The 8,607-nt window shown below is 36.2% G+C and overlaps 1 long non-coding RNA gene across 1 annotated transcript; it reads left to right on the top strand.

Moving 5' to 3' along the window:
• Positions 1–847: 847 nt before the first annotated feature.
• LOC137633978 (uncharacterized) lies at positions 848–4,518 on the top strand. Its single transcript, XR_011042393.1, has 2 exons — positions 848–1,005; positions 3,247–4,518. It is a non-coding gene; the product is annotated as an uncharacterized lncRNA (long non-coding RNA).
• Positions 4,519–8,607: the final 4,089 nt, after the last annotated feature.

Raw genomic sequence — 8,607 nt, forward strand, 5'->3', positions numbered from 1 at the left:
CAGAGTGTACACTCATGTTTGGGGTTTATCACCTTTGACCTTCCATGGAAGTAGTTTGGCTTCATATCGCAAATCACAGAAGCACAGGGTGAACCATCTGCTGTATTGTCTCAAGTGACCCCCAACAGTCATTGGACGATCAAATTTTGTCATTTTAATAAGCAACGCTTAAAGTTTAATTAATTTTTCCAATATCTATCATTTTTATATTTACCTTTACCTGCAAAGTTGGAAGGAGGTTATGTTTTACCTTGTGTTTGTTTGTGAACCGCTTCCTGGCCACAATTTTAATCGTAGAGTAATGGAACTTGCAGGGATTAACTCTTATGTAAATAGCTGGAAATGAATAAATTTTGAAAGGTCAAGGTCACAGTCTAGCAAAATGTCCAATTCACGTAATCTTTCACAAGTTTGGACATCTTTGTCAGAGAGACTTCAAACTTGGTTCACATTTAAGTGTATTGAAATCCATGCAATTAATACATGTTAAGGTCAAAGGTCAAGGTCGAGAAATAAGGTGCCGTGGTGGAGGTCTGCACTTTACTGAGTGCTCCTCTTGTTTAAAAAGCAACTCTAAAAGTTATATAAATTTTCATATATGTTGTTTTTATATTTGTATGTATAATTTAATTTTGTAAGTTGGCAAAACTGTCATGTAAACTGAAGTAAATTTATTTGTGTATAAAATGTATTTGCCGATTCACTTATGGTTAATATTAGTGATTTTCTGGATTCTTTATATATATTTTTAAATCGAGGTTTAGGTGACACCAATATGACTTATTTTATATCAGTAATAAATGAAAATTGCAATTGATTATATTTGATTTTCAATTTGCAAGTGACCTACGATGCAGGATGAGTCAAGGACAGAGGCAATGTAGGCGACCTGCAATAAGTCTCCGTTGGGAGTAGGGTCTATTCTTCTCCCCGAGCCTCAGCCTTGGGCTCCCCCCAGCGGGATAGCGTACTCCTTGTTCTAACAGTTTCTACACCCTTATAAAGGTTTGTCTCTCGGTTAATAGGTCTAGAAAATAACTCTCTGGATCATTTATATTAGTTGATAACTTGTGATATTTCCTCAATCTTAGAGTACAGAAGTCCCCCCTTAGCTTACGAACAAATAGGTTCCAAGAATCTGTTTTATATGTCGATTGTTAAATTTTATTTTAGAATGAGCTTAACCTAACTCGCATGCCTACAACGTTTAGCTTCAAAAGTCGAGAAATAGGTTTTTAATTTGAAATCAAAATGTTTTGTTCATATCTCTGTCTATCACCAGCGTAATTCAAAAAGTTACATGTGAATTTTTATGAAAATTACGGGACATATCAGAAATGGGTAGAAGTAGTTTGTACCTCTGCCATTGAAGTTGGGAGGAGGTTATGTTTTTGTCCCTTTTTGTCCGTTTGTCTGTGAACAACTTTTACGGATTCATTTTTATATCGAGACGTTGAATTGATCTAATTTTGAAAGTCCTAGGTCAAAGGTCAAGGTCAGCTGAATGAACCCTAACCTCAACCCCAAGTTCACATATGGTTTTCACACACACTTCAAATACGCCAACGGTCTAAATTGATTCTTGGAAAGGCAAGCTGGTTTTGAGAATTATGCTACCGTGGCGGAGGTCTGCACCCTGAGTGCTTTTCTAGTGTTATCATAGAGTAGATTCATTCGCAGGCAATATATGAGGAAGGGGAAGGTTGGTCCTATGTAGACGTCAGCTTATTCCAATTGATGTTTACCAATAGATCATTAGAAGTTCTCTCGTTGCTCTTCACCACCCTAGACTGATAGGGTTGCACAGATACCATCTGTTGTGTTCTACTTGCCGAGGGTCATCATGTGATTTAAAACTTAGATTAACTATGTGTGCCAATTTATCTCAACTTTTACGAAAAAGAGGAAGCCAACTCACTCTTCTTTAAGTATTTTATTTTTCCTTTATTTTTCCTCACTGGGCTAATTTCCCTATTGGTGACCTGGGCTTATAGCATCCTGCTTTTTCCTACTAGGGTTGTAGCTAATAATAATAATCTCCGTTGTGAATTAGTGTTCAAACTTATAGATCATGTAGTTGTGAACTACTCATTATTGTCAGGTTTACCTAATTTTATTTATTTATTTTATTTATTTATTTTTTTTTTTTTTTGCCTTGTATCCAGACATCTTGATGTTTTTAATGTTTCTGTTTCTTTATAAGAGCTTTTCTTCATCGGCATAATTGATGTAGAATGAAACGGAAATTGAATTGAGAACCCCAAAATTGCACGAGTTAGACAGGCACCCTGAGGAGAACTGAACTTAGTAATGATTGGACAATGTTTAGGCCGATTTTGTGTTATTTAATGTAATACATTTGACATAAGATAAGTCTTACAGTTTATTATATAATTTATTAATACATACATATACCAAGGCACTTCCCCCAATTTTGGGGTTAGCCAACATCAAACAAATGAAACAAAAAAGGGGACGTCTCCTCTCTATGTTCCTCCCAGCCTGACAAGGGACTCAACCGAGTTCGGCTGGTACTGCTAGGGTGCCACAGCCCACCCTCCCACATTATCCACCACAGATGAAGCTTCATAATGCTGAATCCCCTACTGCTGCTACCTCCGCGGTCATCTAAGGCACCGGAGGAAGCAGCAGTTCCTACCGGAACTGTCACAATCGCTCGCCATTCATTCCTATTTCTAACACGCTCTCTTGCCTCTCTCACATTTATTAATACTTGAAATATATTAAGATATATTTTATGATTTAAAAACTGACATAGGTTTTTGTGTTTAGAAAAGCTATACTGTATAAATGTACATTAATAATATGCAGAATATCATTGGTTTATTTAAAACTTCTATTCCAAAGTTTCATTTTAACCAGAGTAATTTTATTTGTAATATACAAAAGATATAAACTTATGGGTTTGAATCTGAAGAACTAATCTTGTCGGCCATTTTGAGAGAGAAGAATAATGTACTAATGTATGGAATAATCAAAACTATTTTATAAGATTCTATGGTTTTATATAGGGAAGAAGGGCTGAACTTAGTGGCCTATTCATAGTAAACTCTAGTAAGATTTGAACCACTTATTTAAGTACGGCCGTACTTATTTGAATTGTTACTTAACGAAGCAAGCTGTTCTTCCTCCTATCAGACCAAAGATGAATATTTTAAATACTTTATTACAAAAATCTTAAAACAATGGTTGAGACCATTTGATAACTTTTCTCTTTTATTGCAGATAATCTTCCTTCAATAGAGAAGATCTTTAGCAAGAAGAATTCAAGAAGGCTTTGCAAGTGCCTGAATGCAATATAGATCAGTTAGGAGGTCTTACAAAGGCCTCAGTCAACTTCAAGAGTCTTACGAAGCTCTGAGCCAATTCCAAGAGTCTTACGAAGCTCTGAGCCAATTCCAAGAGTCTTACGAAGCTCTGAGCCAATTCCAAGAGTCTTATGAAGCTCTGAGCCAATTCCAAGAGTCTTACGAAGCTCTGAGCCAATTCCAAGAGTCTTACGAAGCTCTGAGCCAATTCCAAGAGTCTTACGAAGCTCTGAGCCAATTCCAAGAGTCTTACGAAGCTCTGAGCCAATTCCAAGAGTCTTACGAAGCCCTCGGTCAACTCGCCTCACCTCTTCCAAAACAATAAATGTAATCCGTCAGGAAGGTAGATAGTGTGAAAAATATCAGCACCAAAGGTACGACAAGGTATATGGTAATGTTGCTCTGTGAATCTCAGAGCATTTCGAGATACAACTCCCAGAGAGAGAGAGAGAGAGAGACAGAGAGAGAGAGAGAGAGAATCATTTCTCAAAACTGTCTTGTTGTTAATTCTGCTCATATTTTTAAATGGTATTGTCATAATATATATTATAGATAAGTCTTGTCTTGGTTACTTTAGATCACTTTATGTGAATCAATATCTCTCTCACAGCTAGTGTGCAATAATACATGAATTTGAGTTGTACAAGATTTATCAAAACTGTTTATCAATTTTTAGTGCAGAAAGGGTAAGATTAGTTCCATTATTCATGATGTATTGAAGGTTTTGCATCTTGTTAAACTTTTATCCTATTTATTTTGATCTGTTCCCTTTTCTTCGAAGTATTTCTTTGACAGAATTGTCTTGTGTGTTAGTGTCCGCAACCATTTGTATTCGTAACAAAGTCTGTTTGTCTATGAATATATTCACCTAAATTTGCCTATCTTTTAATGAAGGTTTTTGGAATTGATGTGACATTAGAATTTTTGGTGAATAGGAGAATGTTGAAAAGAGTGTTCTTTCCTAGCTACAGCTTGTGTTAGCATTTGAGTTTCCTATGTCTATTAGAGATTTAGTTTGTCCTTATAAGCATTTGAGTTTGCTGTGTATTGCTTGTTAAGATATTGGGCAGAATGCAAAATTTATGAATTCCTTTTGGAAGAAGTGGATTCACATTCTATATGTTTACAGTTTTCAGGACAGTCCTGTTCAATTGTTGGTTTACTCAGCCACCCGATGAGATACTACCACTAGAGAGTTACGGCATCTTTTGACTGGCTAGACAGTACTACATTGGATCCCTATCTCTCTGATTACGGTGCATTTTTTCTTTGCCTACCCATACATCGAATAGTCTGGCCTATTATTTACGTATTCTCCTCTTGTCCTCATACTCCTGACAACACTGAGATTACCATGAAATTCTTCGTTTTGCACTAATTGTTCAGTGGCCACTTTTTTCTTTGTTAGGGTAGAAGAGATTCTTTAGCTATGGTAAGCAGCTCTTCTAAGAGAATCAACCATTGTTCTCTAATCTTGGGTAGTGCCATAGCCTCTGTACCATGGTCTTTCACTGTCTTGGGTTAGAGTTCTCTTGCTTAAGGGTACACTTGAGCACGCTATTCTATATTATTTCTCTTCCTTTTGTTTTTTAAAGATTTATAGTTTATAAAGGAAATATTTATTTTAATCTTGTTGCCCTGTTAGCGCCCCCTGGGCTTATAACATTCTGCTTTTCAAATTAGGGTTGTAGCTTAGCAGGTAATAATATTAATAACAGTCTTGGGGCTTTTGTCTGACTACCACCTATTTGTATTTGGCTGAAATATAGGAAAGCAATAATTTGAGACCAGGTTATCCGGCTCCCTCTTGTTTCAAGGTTTTCAGATGATGCAAGGTACAGGCTCCTGCCTTATAGCAGCTCGTATTTGCTACGTCTTCCCGGTGAGGTCAGGTTTGGGGAATCAAATTCTAGAAGCATTTGGTGTTATTGAAAATCTATGGTTATGAATTTTATAATTAATAGATAAGTTTTTGGGAAATCATTGAATTGTTTGGTGTTTCATATGCCATTATGAGAATATTCTTTTAAAACAGGTTATTACTATTCAGAGCATATTTACCTGATTTGGACAAGTCTGTTAATGTCAACTGGCCTGTAATTAAAGATTTCTTGCCTGTCTTTTAGGAGAAATTCAGAGTTGGCCTTTTAAGAAAACCTTGTAAGAACAGTTAATTTGGTTATGAAACTGTTCCACCAAAGTCTTCATGTCTTAAGGCATTGTTAAGTACCTGAAGAAGGATTTAATCTTTTGCACGGTAGCTGTTGAAGGAGAGTTGTTCATTTCAAAGAAAGTATTTACATATCGTGGTTTTTTTCATGAAGGTACAAATATTTGGGCCATTTCCTGACTGATTTTTCCATGTTAGCTTATAACAACAATTTGTGTTGTGAATTTGCCTGGCCACCTGTTTGCGTCGCACCATCTCATGCGAAATCATGTGATGGTAAAGTTTCTGTTGTCGAGTAAAAGGTCATTAAACAACAGGAGAAACCAAGCTTGAAGTCTCCTCTGGTATTTTCCTTACATTTAGAAGAAGAAATTCAGTAATCTCTTTTTTCATACACTTACGAATAAGAGTTTGGAGTTGCATTCTTGTTGTTTGATTAAAGAAGAAACTGCATTTCATTCTCAAGTTTGGAGTCTGCTTCAAACTGACCTGTTGGTGATTGTGTCAAGTCCCCTTTTCAGATTGCAACCAAAGTTCTTTCCGTCCTAAAATTGCTATCAAAGACCAAGAATTTACATGAAATATCTACTCTTTTATTGAGTAAAAGATCTGGTTACTTTTGTGATTGATATACAAGACGGTAGTTTTAGTTTTTGTATAAAAATCTTCTGGAGATTGGAGACCGTTTCTTGAATGTTCTCATCTCGTGTTCCAAGTTGTAACTTCTCTATGGAGAACCCTTCCGTGTGTTTGGTTGGAAACTTGATTATTATTATTAGCCAAGCTACAACTCCAGTTAGAAAAGCAGGATGCTAGTAGTCCAAGGACTTCAAAAGGGAAAAATAGCCCAGTGAGGAAAGGAAATAAGGAATTAAATAAACTAAGTAAGAAGTAATGTTTCCAATGACATTGTCAGATGTTTTTTTCATGTCATGGTTCACTTAGTATCAAGGGAGTACTGTAACTCAAGTATACATTTCCAGCAGAATTTATTGGTTTGTGTGAGTGCAGCTCTTAGAGTCTTTGCAAGAGAGAAGACTCCAGTATGAGTTTTTAATCTTCAAAGAACACATTGTCTCCAGGACAAACCTTAAGTGATTTATTTGGGGAAAATTATAATATTGTTAACTTGGAAAAATTTCTACTGATTATTGGGTTATATCACAAGTTTTAATTCATTTCATTTATTTAATCTTTTTAACATCCTCTTATTTCACACTTGGTTGTTATACCTAAGTGATGTGATTTGTTTTATAGTTTTGAATGATGCCTAAAGGTGCGTGTGTACAGATATGGTTGATTCATTCCTATCATAGTTGAATGGCCTTAGATGCCCAAGTGCTTGGCTTGAGGCCTAAATTCTATCCAATCAAAGTAGTTAAATCCTCAGTGGATAGAATTCTTTGAGACAATTGTCTAGTTCTTAAAGATAATTGAGAAGTCCTTCTTTAAAACTTGTAGGTTCATTTGAACGTGTTATCAAGTCTGGGATGTTGTCATTTCAAGAATTCTGGTCTGATTCTGTCTTAATCAGTTTATTTAGGAATGAGAATTGCCTGGGTTTCTTTCCATGACTTTCTGTGGCAGAGAAGAATTCAGAACTTTCTACTTATGATCAAAAAGCTTTCGAGAAATTCCCCCACCATAAGTAGATAAGTGTTCCCAGAAATGTCTTCTTACATACATCCATATACCAAGGCACTTCCCCCAATTTTGGGGGGTAGCCGACATCAAACAAATGAAACAAAAGGGGACCTCTACTCTCTACGTTCCTCCCACCCTGACAAGGGACTCAACCGAATTTGACTGGTACTGCTAGGGTGGCACAGCCCCCTACCCTCCCACATTATCCACCACAGATGAAGCTTCATTATGCTGAATCCCCTACTGCTGCTATCTATGTCTTCTTAGGAGAAGTAAATTCCTATTTGCTCAACTCAGAATACTGTCCATTCAATTTCATCTTAAACAGGACGGGACAGATCTTATAGAGCCAAAATCAGTTCCTATCATTCTGTCCATCAAAAATCAATTGCACCTTCTAGATTCGAGGGATTTTCTTCAGAATCTACTTCAGTGAGGAAGTCCTAAGTTTCTGAATCTGTCTGGTAAAATGGGGAGCTACTCTAGAGATAGATCATCTATCGATAATTGCTCGATTGTAGAGTTGCAAACGCTCAAAAATTGCTTAGTTACTTTGTGTTCAAGGCACCAGTTCTGTCTGGTTATCTAGTGAAAGAAAACGTCATTGCTACACACTCTTGACGACATGACGCCTTTGGCAATAAACAGTATTGAGAAATGGGGCCACAAGGTCAAGAAATATTTCCCCAAACTAGAACTTTTGTTTTGAACAAGAGATGGACATTTTTCCCTCGTTTCATTCTGGGAAATTGATGTCTTAGTGGAATTATTAACCGAATGCTTTTCTTGTTCTAAGGGGTGTGTCTGCTTGAGGAGAGTTAAAGTTTATCAGTGGTCGACAAGTTTGCAATTTCAATAAAGTTTCCCTCGTAAGATTTTCAAGATCGAGTGTTTTCACCTTATCAAGTCTGGGGATGTGAATGCAAGTGTTGTTCTTATAGAGCCAGTTTGCCCCCTGTCAGAGTTTGACATATCTGGGACTCATTTAGTAAGGAAACCATTTCTGTTACTCAATTGGAAATCCTCTTAGACAATACAATTTCCACATGGGACTTTTTCAAAACTATATTTTTCCCATTATAGCAGCTAGAAAGACTTGTCTTAACATCAACAGTATACTGTACATGCTTTTCTTAGTTTAAAATTAGAAAGATTTAAAGTATTGAAATCAGTTTAAGAATTTTTTATAGGTTATAAGGGGAGGTTTTTCTGTAGTCAAATTATGATTATATATATTTTGACCTCAGTTTTGCAGTAGATTTTGTTACTGTGTGATCAGATGTTGTAAGGTCCTTTATTATTGAAAAAACTTCTTCCAAATCCAATTCCATTAAATCAGGATGTTGTACTAAGGTATTTGAGCTGTTGGTTTGATCCTCTGGATAAAGTTTCCTCAGTGTCTGGTGAAATTTTGTTTAAGCTACAGACAGAAGAATGAGCAAATCCTTTCTCTACTTTCTCTAC

The sequence above is a fragment of the Palaemon carinicauda genome, chromosome 43, assembly GCF_036898095.1.
Source record: "Palaemon carinicauda isolate YSFRI2023 chromosome 43, ASM3689809v2, whole genome shotgun sequence".
Lineage (NCBI taxonomy): Eukaryota > Metazoa > Arthropoda > Malacostraca > Decapoda > Palaemonidae > Palaemon > Palaemon carinicauda.